Consider the following 14,416-nt stretch of genomic DNA (forward strand, 5'->3'; position numbering starts at 1 on the left):
CAAAATATAAGCAATATTTTTGTTTTTATTTTAATAAAATGTGCGATTAAAAGTAGATTCTAAGATGATATGATTAATGTTAATATATATATTTAATTTTCAAACCATTTAGAACCGAATACGCCTTCATCAGGAGTACCTACTCAGTACATGTTACACGTCTAGTGTTTCTGGTATTTCAATTCATTAAATGTTATATACTGTTCAACAAATGGTTTTTTCATAGAAAATGTGGTAAAAATTTTTTAGACGAATCTTATTAGTATATTATTTGTAATTCGTTCCAGCCATAGTGTATTATTTAAACTTTTTTATAAACATATCTAATGTAATAGCGGTGATGTTCATTTGTTAAATAAAAACGTGGGATATATACCAGCTAATCATTGAGATTATGAATGAAAATTGGACGATGCACACCATTGACTATGCCTACATTTGATTGCCCAACGAGTTCATATTACGCATTTAATCCTGGTACGATAAATCTTAAAATCTCAAATAGTCCTCCGTCGATAGCTATGATTTTGAAATTAACTGTAAACTCTATTTAAGATCGTACCTAATTTTTATACTGTTACTACAAAAATATATTATTAAAATTAACTTTTGAATTTATAACCATATGTAGTTTTTTGGCGCTTCCATTAAATATCGAAGACACATTCACTATCACTTATTCACGGCGATATCATTAGTATATTCCCCTGGTAGTTACATTTATTTTCAGACGAACTAAATCGTTTGAAATTCATTTGAATTGTTATTGTACATAACTTGAATCACATCACGTATTTTACAGTTTTATATTGACGTGCTGAAATACAGACAATCCATTATGAAAACTGTATATTGTTGGGAAAAATTATATTAATTCAAGAAAATGTTGCAAAAATATATAATTATGTGTCTTATAACAGTTTGACATTATGCTTTTTTCATTAGAATTTAATCTAAATTATTTTATTAATCTATATAAATGAAATACGATGAGGGTGTATTTTAAAAACAAAAATTTGGTTTCAATGAAGGTTGGTATTAAAATCATGTATATTTATAATTACATGATATAACTTTGCCTCGAACAGAATATCAAGACATTACCTAAGTTGTACACGTGTGTCCAGACATATTAATTCGTAAATATATACAAGTGTTCTACTAGCAGCTAAAATATAAGCAATATTTTTGTTTTTATTTTAATAAAATGTGCGATTAAAAGTAGATTCTAAGATGATATGATTAATGTTAATATATATATTTAATTTTCAAACCATTTAGAACCGAATACGCCTTCATCAGGAGTACCTACTCAGTACATGTTACACGTCTAGTGTTTCTGGTATTTCAATTCATTAAATGTTATATACTGTTCAACAAATGGTTTTTTCATAGAAAATGTGGTAAAAATTTTTTAGACGAATCTTATTAGTATATTATTTGTAATTCGTTCCTGCCATAGTGTATTATTTAAACTTTTTTATAAACATATCTAATGTAATAGCGGTGATGTTCATTTGTTAAATAAAAACGTGGGATATATACCAGATAATCATTGAGATTATGAATGAAAATTGGACGATGCACACCATTGACTATGCCTACATTTGATTGCCCAACGAGTTCATATTACGCATTGAATCCTGGTACGATAAATCTTAAAATCTCAAATAGTCCTCCGTCGATAGCTATGATTTTAAAATTAACTGTAAACTCTATTTAAGATCGTACCTAATTATCATACTGTTACTACAAAAATATATTATTAAAATTAACTTTTGAATTTATAACCATATGTAGTTTTTTGGCGCTTCCATTAAATATCGAAGACACATTCACTATCACTTATTCATGGTGATATCAAAAGTATATTCCCCTGGTAGTTACATTTCTTTTCAGACGAACTAAATCGTTTGAAATTCATTTGAATTGTTATTGTACATAAATTGAATCACATCACGAATTTTACAGTTTTATATTGACGTGCTTAAATACAGACAATCCATTATGAAAACTGTATATTGTTGGGAAAAATTATATTAATTCAAGAAAATGTTTCAAAAATATATAATTATGTGTCTTATAACAGTTTGACATTATGCTTTTTTCATTAGAATTTAATCTAAATTATTTTATTAATCTATATAAATGAAATACGATGAGGGTGTATTTTAAAAACAAAATTTTGGTTTCAATGAAGGTTGTTATTAAAATCATGTATATTTATAATTACATGATATAACTTTGCTCCGAACAGAATATCAAGACATTACCTAAGTTGTACACGTGTGTCCAGACATATTAATTCGTAAATATATACAAGTGTTCTACTAGCAGCCAAAATATAAGCAATATTTTTGTTTTTATTTTAATAAAATGTGCGATTAAAAGTAGATTCTAAGATGATATGATTAATGTTAATATATATATTTAATTTTCAAACCATTTAGAACCGAATACGCCTTCATCAGGAGTACCTACTCAGTACATGTTACACGTCTAGTGTTTCTGGTATTTCAATTCATTAAATGTTATATACTGTTCAACAAATGGTTTTTTCATAGAAAATGTGGTAAAAATTTTTTAGACGAATCTTATTAGTATATTATTTGTAATTCGTTCCAGCCATAGTGTATTATTTAAACTTTTTTATAAACATATCTAATGTAATAGCGGTGATGTTCATTTGTTAAATAAAAACGTGGGATATATACCAGCTAATCATTGAGATTATGAATGAAAATTGGACGATGCACACCATTGACTATGCCTACATTTGATTGCCCAACGAGTTCATATTACGCATTTAATCCTGGTACGATAAATCTTAAAATCTCAAATAGTCCTCCGTCGATAGCTATGATTTTAAAATTAACTGTAAACTCTATTTAAGATCGTACCTAATTTTCATACTGTTACTACAAAAATATATTATTAAAATTAACTTTTGAATTTATAACCATATGTAGTTTTTTGGCGCTTCCATTAAATATCGAAGACACATTCACTATCACTTATTCATGGTGATATCAAAAGTATATTCCCCTGGTAGTTACATTTCTTTTCAGACGAACTAAATCGTTTGAAATTCATTTGAATTGTTATTGTACATAAATTGAATCACATCACGAATTTTACAGTTTTATATTGACGTGCTTAAATACAGACAATCCATTATGAAAACTGTATATTGTTGGGAAAAATTATATTAATTCAAGAAAATGTTGCAAAAATATATAATTATGTGTCTTATAACAGTTTGACATTATGCTTTTTTCATTAGAATTTAATCTAAATTATTTTATTAATCTATATAAATGAAATACGATGAGGGTGTAATTTAAAAACAAAATTTTGGTTTCAATGAAGGTTGGTATTAAAATCATGTATATTTATAATTACATGCTATAACTTTGCCTCGAACAGAATATCAAGACATTACCTAAGTTGTACACGTGTGTCCAGACATATTAATTCGTAAATATATACAAGTGTTCTACTAGCAGCCAAAATATAAGCAATATTTTTGTTTTTATTTTAATAAAATGTGCGATTAAAAGTAGATTCTAAGATGATATGATTAATGTTTATATATATATTTAATTTTCAAACCATTTAGAACCGAATACGCCTTCATCAGGAGTACCTACTCAGTACATGTTACACGTCTAGTGTTTCTGGTATTTCAATTCATTAAATGTTATATACTGTTCAACAAAGGGTTTTTTCATAGAAAATGTGGTAAAAATTTTTTAGACGAATCTTATTAGTATATTATTTGTAATTCGTTCCAGCCATAGTGTATTATTTAAACTTTTTTATAAACATATCTAATGTAATAGCGGTGATGTTCATTTGTTAAATAAAAACGTGGGATATATACCAGCTAATCATTGAGATTATGAATGAAAATTGGACGATGCACACCATTGACTATGCCTACATTTGATTGCCCAACGAGTTCATATTACGCATTTAATCCTGGTACGATAAATCTTAAAATCTCAAATAGTCCTCCGTCGATAGCTATGATTTTGAAATTAACTGTAAAATCTATTTAAGATCGTACCTAATTTTCATACTGTTACTACAAAAATATATTATTAAAATTAACTTTTGAATTTATAACCATATGTAGTTTTTTGGCGCTTCCATTAAATATCGAAGACACATTCACTATCACTTATTCATGGTGATATCAAAAGTATATTCCCCTGGTAGTTACATTTCTTTTCAGACGAACTAAATCGTTTGAAATTCATTTGAATTGTTATTGTACATAAATTGAATCACATCACGAATTTTACAGTTTTATATTGACGTGCTTAAATACAGACAATCCATTATGAAAACTGTATATTGTTGGGAAAAATTATATTAATTCAAGAAAATGTTGCAAAAATATATAATTATGTGTCTTATAACAGTTTGACATTATGCTTTTTTCATTAGAATTGAATCTAAATTATTTTATTAATCTATATAAATGAAATACGATGAGGGTGTATTTTAAAAACAAAATTTTGGTTTCAATGAAGGTTGGTATTAAAATCATGTATATTTATAATTACATGATATAACTTTGCCTCGAACAGAATATCAAGACATTACCTAAGTTGTACACGTGTGTCCAGACATATTAATTCGTAAATATATACAAGTGTTCTACTAGCAGCCAAAATATAAGCAATATTTTTGTTTTTATTTTAATAAAATGTGCGATTAAAAGTAGATTCTAAGGTGATATGATTAATGTTAATATATATATTTAATTTTCAAACCATTTAGAACTGAATACGCCTTCATCAGGAGTACGTACTCAGTACATGTTACACGTCTAGTGTTTCTGGTATTTCAATTCATTAAATGTTATATACTGTTCAACAAATGGTTTTTTCATAGAAAATGTGGTAAAAATTTTTTAGACGAATCTTATTAGTATATTATTTGTAATTCGTTCCAGCCATAGTGTATTATTTAAACTTTTTTATAAACATATCTAATGTAATAGCGGTGATGTTCATTTGTTAAATAAAAACGTGGGATATATACCAGCTAATCATTGAGATTATGAATGAAAATTGGACGATGCACACCATTGACTATGCCTACATTTGATTGCCCAACGAGTTCATATTACGCATTTAATCCTGATACGATAAATCTTAAAATCTCAAATAGTCCTCCGTCGATAGCTATGATTTTGAAATTAACTGTAAACTCTATTTAAGATCGTACCTAATTTTCATACTGTTACTACAAAAATATATTATTAAAATTAACTTTTGAATTTATAACCATATGTAGTTTTTTGGCGCTTCCATTAAATATCGAAGACACATTCACTATCACTTATTCATGGTGATATCAAAAGTATATTCCCCTGGTAGTTACATTTCTTTTCAGACGAACTAAATCGTTTGAAATTCATTTGAATTGTTATTGTACATAAATTGAATCACATCACGAATTTTACAGTTTTATATTAACGTGCTTAAATACAGACAATCCATTATGAAAACTGTATATTGTTGGGAAAAATTATATTAATTCAAGAAAATGTTGCAAAAATATATAATTATGTGTCTTATAACAGTTTGACATTATGCTTTTTTCATTAGAATTTAATCTAAATTATTTTATTAATCTATATAAATGAAATACGATGAGTGTGTATTTTAAAAACAAAATTTTGGTTTCAATGAAGGTTGGTATTAAAATCATGTATATTTATAATTACATGATATAACTTTGCCTCGAACAGAATATCAAGACATTACCTAAGTTGTACACGTGTGTCCAGACATATTAATTCGTAAATATATACAAGTGTTCTACTAGCAGCCAAAATATAAACAATATTTTTGTTTTTATTTTAATAAAATGTGCGATTAAAAGTAGATTCTAAGATGATATGATTAATGTTAATATATATATTTAATTTTCAAACCATTTAGAACCGAATACGCCTTCATCAGGAGTACCTACTCAGTACATGTTACACGTCTAGTGTTTCTGGTATTTCAATTCATTAAATGTTATATACTGTTCAACAAATGGTTTTTTCATAGAAAATGTGGTAAAAATTTTTTAGACGAATCTTATTAGTATATTATTTGTAATTCGTTCCTGCCATAGTGTATTATTTAAACTTTTTTATAAACATATCTAATGTAATAGCGGTGATGTTCATTTGTTAAATAAAAACGTGGGATATATACCAGCTAATCATTGAGATTATGAATGAAAATTGGACGATGCACACCATTGACTATGCCTACATTTGATTGCCCAACGAGTTCATATTACGCATTTAATCCTGGTACGATAAATCTTAAAATCTCAAATAGTCCTCCGTCGATAGCTATGATTTTGAAATTAACTGTAAACTCTATTTAAGATCGTACCTAATTTTCATACTGTTACTACAAAAATATATTATTAAAATTAACTTTTGAATTTATAACCATATGTAGTTTTTTGGCGCTTCCATTAAATATCGAAGACACATTCACTATCACTTATTCATGGTGATATCAAAAGTATATTCCCCTGGTAGTTACATTTCTTTTCAGACGAACTAAATCGTTTGAAATTCATTTGAATCGTTATTGTACATAACTTGAATCACATCACGTATTTTACAGTTTTATATTGACGTGCTTAAATACAGACAATCCATTATGAAAACTGTATATTGTTGGGAAAAATTATATTAATTCAAGAAAATGTTGCAAAAATATATAATTATGTGTCTTATAACAGTTTGACATTATGCTTTTTTCATTAGAATTTAATCTAAATTATTTTATTAATCTATATAAATGAAATACGATGAGGGTGTATTTTAAAAACAAAATTTTGGTTTCAATGAAGGTTGGTATTAAAATCATGTATATTTATAATTACATGATATAACTTTGCCTCGAACAGAATATCAAGACATTACCTAAGTTGTACACGTGTGTCCAGACATATTAATTCGTAAATATATACAAGTGTTCTACTAGCAGCCAAAATATAAACAATATTTTTGTTTTTATTTTAATAAAATGTGCGATTAAAAGTAGATTCTAAGATGATATGATTAATGTTAATATATATATTTAATTTTCAAACCATTTAGAACCGAATACGCCTTCATCAGGAGTACCTACTCAGTACATGTTACACGTCTAGTGTTTCTGGTATTTCAATTCATTAAATGTTATATACTGTTCAACAAATGGTTTTTTCATAGAAAATGTGGTAAAAATTTTTTAGACGAATCTTATTAGTATATTATTTGTAATTCGTTCCTGCCATAGTGTATTATTTAAACTTTTTTATAAACATATCTAATGTAATAGCGGTGATGTTCATTTGTTAAATAAAAACGTGGGATATATACTAGCTAATCATTGAGATTATGAATGAAAATTGGACGATGCACACCATTGACTATGCCTACATTTGATTGCTCAACGAGTTCATATTACGCATTTAATCCTGGTACGATAAATCTTAAAATCTCAAATAGTCCTCCGTCGATAGCTATGATTTTGAAATTAACTGTAAACTCTATTTAAGATCGTACCTAATTTTCATACTGTTACTACAAAAATATATTATTAAAATTAACTTTTGAATTTATAACCATATGTAGTTTTTTGGCGCTTCCATTAAATATCGAAGACACATTCACTATCACTTATTCACGGCGATATCATTAGTATATTCCCCTGGTAGTTACATTTATTTTCAGACGAACTAAATCGTTTGAAATTCATTTGAATTGTTATTGTACATAACTTGAATCACATCACGTATTTTACAGTTTTATATTGACGTGCTTAAATACAGACAATCCATTATGAAAACTGTATATTGTTGGGAAAAATTATATTAATTCAAGAAAATGTTGCAAAAATATATAATTATGTGTCTTATAACAGTTTGACATTATGCTTTTTTCATTAGAATTTAATCTAAATTATTTTATTTATCTATATAAATGAATACCATGAGGTTGTATTTTAAAAACAAAATTTTGGTTTCAATGAAGGTTGGTATTAAAATCATGTATATTTATAATTACATGCTATAACTTTGCATCGAACAGAATATCAAGACAGAACCTAAGTTGTACACGTGTGTCCATACATACTAATTCGTAAATATATACAAGTGTTCTACAAGCAGCCAAAATATAAGCAATATTTTTGTTTTTATTTTAATAAAATGTGCGATTAAAAGTAGATTCTAAGATGATATGATTAATGTTTATATATATATTTAATTTTCAAACCATTTAGAACCGAATACGCCTTCATCAGGAGTACCTACTCAGTACATGTTACACGTCTAGTGTTTCTGGTATTTCAATTCATTAAATGTTATATACTGTTCAACAAATGGTTTTTTCATAGAAAATGTGGTAAAAATTTTTTAGACGAATCTTATTAGTATATTATTTGTAATTCGTTCCAGCCATAGTGTATTATTTAAACTTTTTTATAAACATATCTAATGTAATAGCGGTGATGTTCATTTGTTAAATAAAAACGTGGGAAACATACCAGTTAATCATTGAGATTATGAATGAAAATTGGACGATGCACACCATTGACTATGCTACATTAGATTGCCCAACGAGTTCATATTACGCATTTAATCCTGGTACGATAATTATTAAAATCTCAAATAGTCCTCCGTCGATAGCTATGATTTTGAAATTAACTGTAAACTCTATATAAGATCCTACCTAATTTTCATACTGTTACTACAAAAATATATTATTAAAATTAACTTTTGAATTTATAACCATATGTAGTTTTTTGGCGATTCCATTAAATATCGAAGACACATTCACTATCACTTATTCACGGAGATATCATTAGTATATTCCCCTGGTAGTTACATTTATTGTCAGACGAACTAAATCGTTTGAAATTCATTTGAATTGTTATTGTACATAACTTGAATCACATCACGTATTTAACAGTTTTATATTGACGTGCTTAAATACAGACAATCCATTATGAAAACTGTATATTGTTGGGAAAAATTATATTAATTCAAGAAAATGTTGCAAAAATATATAATTATGTGTCTTATAACAGTTTGACATTATGCTTTTTTCATTAGAATTTAATCTAAATTATTTTATTAATCTATATAAATGAATACCATGAGGGTGTATTTTAAAAACACAATTTTGGTTTCAATGAAGGTTGGTATTAAAATCATGTATATTTATAATTACATGATATAAATTTGCCTCGAACCGAATATCAAGACATTACCTAAGTTGTACACGTGTGTCCAGACATATTAATTCGTAAATATATACAAGTGTTCTACTAGCAGCCAAAGTATAAGCAATATTTTTGTTTTTATTTTAATAAAATGTGCGATTAAAAGTAGATTCTAAGATGATATGATTAATGTTAATATATATATTTAATTTTCAAACCATTTAGAACCGAATACGCCTTCATCAGGAGTACCTACTCAGTACATGTTACACGTCTAGTGTTTCTGGTATTTCAATTCATTAAATGTTATATACTGTTCAACAAATGGTTTTTTCATAGAAAATGTGGTAAAAATTTTTTAGACGAATCTTATTTGTATATTATTTGTAATTCGTTCCAGCCATAGTGTATTATTTAAACTTTTTTATAAACATATCTAATGTAATAGCGGTGATGTTCATTTGTTAAATAAAAACGTGGGATATATACCAGCTAATCATTGAGATTATGAATGAAAATTGGACGATGCACACCATTGACTATGCCTACATTTGATTGCCCAACGAGTTCATATTACGCATTTAATCCTGGTACGATAAATCTTAAAATCTCAAATAGTCCTCCGTCGATAGCTATGATTTTGAAATTAACTGTAAACTCTATTTAAGATCGTACCTAATTTTCATACTGTTACTACAAAAATATATTATTAAAATTAACTTTTGAATTTATAACCATATGTAGTTTTTTGGCGCTTCCATTAAATATCGAAGACACATTCACTATCACTTATTCATGGTGATATCAAAAGTATATTCCCCTGGTAGTTACATTTCTTTTCAGACGAACTAAATCGTTTGAAATTCATTTGAATTGTTATTGTACATAACTTGAATCACATCACGTATTTTACAGTTTTATATTGACGTGCTTAAATACAGACAATCCATTATGAAAACTGTATATTGTTGGGAAAAATTATATTAATTCAAGAAAATGTTGCAAAAATATATAATTATGTGTCTTATAACAGTTTGACATTATGCTTTTTTCATTAGAATTTAATCTAAATTATTTTATTAATCTATATAAATGAAATACGATGAGGGTGTATTTTAAAAACAAAATTTTGGTTTCAATGAAGGTTGGTATTAAAATCATGTATATTTATAATTACATGATATAACTTTGCCTCGAACAGAATATCAAGACATTACCTAAGTTGTACACGTGTGTCCATACATACTAATTCGTAAATATATACAAGTGTTCTACAAGCAGCCAAAATATAAGCAATATTTTTGTTTTTATTTTAATAAAATGTGCGATTAAAAGTAGATTCTAAGATGATATGATTAATGTTTATATATATATTTAATTTTCAAACCATTTAGAACTGAATACGCCTTCATCAGGAGTACCTACTCAGTACATGTTACACGTCTAGTGTTTCTGGTATTTCAATTCATGAAATGTTATATACTGTTCAACAAATGGTTTTTTCATAGAAAATGTGGTAAAAATTTTTTAGACGAATCTTATTAGTATATTATTTGTAATTCGTTCCAGCCATAGTGTATTATTTAAACTTTTTTATAAACATATCTAATGTAATAGCGGTGATGTTCATTTGTTAAATAAAAACGTGGGATATATACCAGCTAATCATTGAGATTATGAATGAAAATTGGACGATGCACACCATTGACTATGCCTACATTTGATTGCCCAACGAGTTCATATTACGCATTTAATCCTGATACGATAAATCTTAAAATCTCAAATAGTCCTCCGTCGATAGCTATGATTTTGAAATTAACTGTAAACTCTATTTAAGATCGTACCTAATTTTCATACTGTTACTACAAAAATATATTATTAAAATTAACTTTTGAATTTATAACCATATGTAGTTTTTTGGCGCTTCCATTAAATATCGAAGACACATTCACTATCACTTATTCACGGCGATATCATTAGTATATTCCCCTGGTAGTTACATTTATTTTCAGACGAACTAAATCGTTTGAAATTCATTTGAATTGTTATTGTACATAACTTGAATCACATCACGTATTTTACAGTTTTAAATTGACGTGCTTAAATACAGACAATCCATTATGAAAACTGTATATTGTTGGGAAAAATTATATTAATTCAAGAAAATGTTGCAAAAATATATAATTATGTGTCTTATAACAGTTTGACATTATGCTTTTTTCATTAGAATTTAATCTAAATTATTTTATTAATCTATATAAATGAATACCATGAGGTTGTATTTTAAAAACAAAATTTTGGTTTCAATGAAGGTTGGTATTAAAATCATGTATATTTATAATTACATGCTATAACTTTGCATCGAACAGAATATCAAGACAGAACCTAAGTTGTACACGTGTGTCCATACATACTAATTCGTAAATATATACAAGTGTTCTACAAGCAGCCAAAATATAAGCAATATTTTTGTTTTTATTTTAATAAAATGTGCGATTAAAAGTAGATTCTAAGATGATATGATTAATGTTTATATATATATTTAATTTTCAAACCATTTAGAACTGAATACGCCTTCATCAGGAGTACCTACTCAGTACATGTTACACGTCTAGTGTTTCTGGTATTTCAATTCATTAAATGTTATATACTGTTCAACAAATGGTTTTTTCATAGAAAATGTGGTAAAAATTTTTTAGACGAATCTTATTAGTATATTATTTGTAATTCGTTCCAGCCATAGTGTATTATTTAAACTTTTTTATAAACATATCTAATGTAATAGCGGTGATGTTCATTTGTTAAATAAAAACGTGGGATATATACCAGCTAATCATTGAGATTATGAATGAAAATTGGACGATGCACACCATTGACTATGCCTACATATGATTGCCCAACGAGTTCATATTACGCATTTAATCCTGGTACGATAAATCTTAAAATCTCAAATAGTCCTCCGTCGATAGCTATGATTTTGAAATTAACTGTAAACTCTATTTAAGATCGTACCTAATTTTCATACTGTTGCTACAAAAATATATTATTAAAATTAACTTTTGAATTTATAACCATATGTAGTTTTTTGGCGCTTCCATTAAATATCGAAGACACATTCACTATCACTTATTCATGGTGATATCAAAAGTATATTCCCCTGGTAGTTACATTTCTTTTCAGACGAACTAAATCGTTTGAAATTCATTTGAATTGTTATTGTACATAACTTGAATCACATCACGTATTTTACAGTTTTATATTGACGTGCTTAAATACAGACAATCCATTATGAAAACTGTATATTGTTGGGAAAAATTATATTAATTCAAGAAAATGTTGCAAAAATATATAATTATGTGTCTTATAACAGTTTGACATTATGCTTTTTTCATTAGAATTTAATCTAAATTATTTTATTAATCTATATAAATGAAATACGATGAGGGTGTATTTTAAAAACAAAATTTTGGTTTCAATGAAGGTTGGTATTAAAATCATGTATATTTATAATTACATGATATAACTTTGCCTCGAACAGAATATCAAGACATTACCTAAGTTGTACACGTGTGTCCATACATACTAATTCGTAAATATATACAAGTGTTCTACAAGCAGCCAAAATATAAGCAATATTTTTGTTTTTATTTTAATAAAATGTGCGATTAAAAGTAGATTCTAAGATGATATGATTAATGTTTATATATATATTTAATTTTCAAACCATTTAGAACTGAATACGCCTTCATCAGGAGTACCTACTCAGTACATGTTACACGTCTAGTGTTTCTGGTATTTCAATTCATTAAATGTTATATACTGTTCAACAAATGGTTTTTTCATAGAAAATGTGGTAAAAATTTTTTAGACGAATCTTATTAGTATATTATTTGTAATTCGTTCCAGCCATAGTGTATTATTTAAACTTTTTTATAAACATATCTAATGTAATAGCGGTGATGTTCATTTGTTAAATAAAAACGTGGGATATATACCAGCTAATCATTGAGATTATGAATGAAAATTGGACGATGCACACCATTGACTATGCCTACATTTGATTGCCCAACGAGTTCATATTACGCATTTAATCCTGATACGATAAATCTTAAAATCTCAAATAGTCCTCCGTCGATAGCTATGATTTTGAAATTAACTGTAAACTCTATTTAAGATCGTACCTAATTTTCATACTGTTACTACAAAAATATATTATTAAAATTAACTTTTGAATTTATAACCATATGTAGTTTTTTGGCGCTTCCATTAAATATCGAAGACACATTCACTATCACTTATTCACGGCGATATCATTAGTATATTCCCCTGGTAGTTACATTTATTTTCAGACGAACTAAATCGTTTGAAATTCATTTGAATTGTTATTGTACATAACTTGAATCACATCACGTATTTTACAGTTTTATATTGACGTGCTTAAATACAGACAATCCATTATGAAAACTGTATATTGTTGGGAAAAATTATATTAATTCAAGAAAATGTTGCAAAAATATATAATTATGTGTCTTATAACAGTTTGACATTATGCTTTTTTCATTAGAATTTAATCTAAATTATTTTATTAATCTATATAAATGAATACCATGAGGTTGTATTTTAAAAACAAAATTTTGGTTTCAATGAAGGTTGGTATTAAAATCATGTATATTTATAATTACATGCTATAACTTTGCATCGAACAGAATATCAAGACAGAACCTAAGTTGTACACGTGTGTCCATACATACTAATTCGTAAATATATACAAGTGTTCTACAAGCAGCCAAAATATAAGCAATATTTTTGTTTTTATTTTAATAAAATGTGCGATTAAAAGTAGATTCTAAGATGATATGATTAATGTTTATATATATATTTAATTTTCAAACCATTTAGAACTGAATACGCCTTCATCAGGAGTACCTACTCAGTACATGTTACACGTCTAGTGTTTCTGGTATTTCAATTCATTAAATGTTATATACTGTTCAACAAATGGTTTTTTCATAGAAAATGTGGTAAAAAATTCTTAGACGAATATTATTAGTATATTATTTGTAATTCGTTCCAGCCATAGTGTATTATTTAAACTTTTTTATAAACATATCTAATGTAATAGCGGTGATGTTCATTTGTTAAATAAAAACGTGGGATATATACCAGCTAATCATTGAGAT

Source organism: Diuraphis noxia, unplaced genomic scaffold (assembly GCF_037042655.1).
Source record: "Diuraphis noxia isolate RWA-SAM2 unplaced genomic scaffold, SU_Dnox_SAM2 contig0001, whole genome shotgun sequence".
NCBI classification, from domain to species: domain Eukaryota; kingdom Metazoa; phylum Arthropoda; class Insecta; order Hemiptera; family Aphididae; genus Diuraphis; species Diuraphis noxia.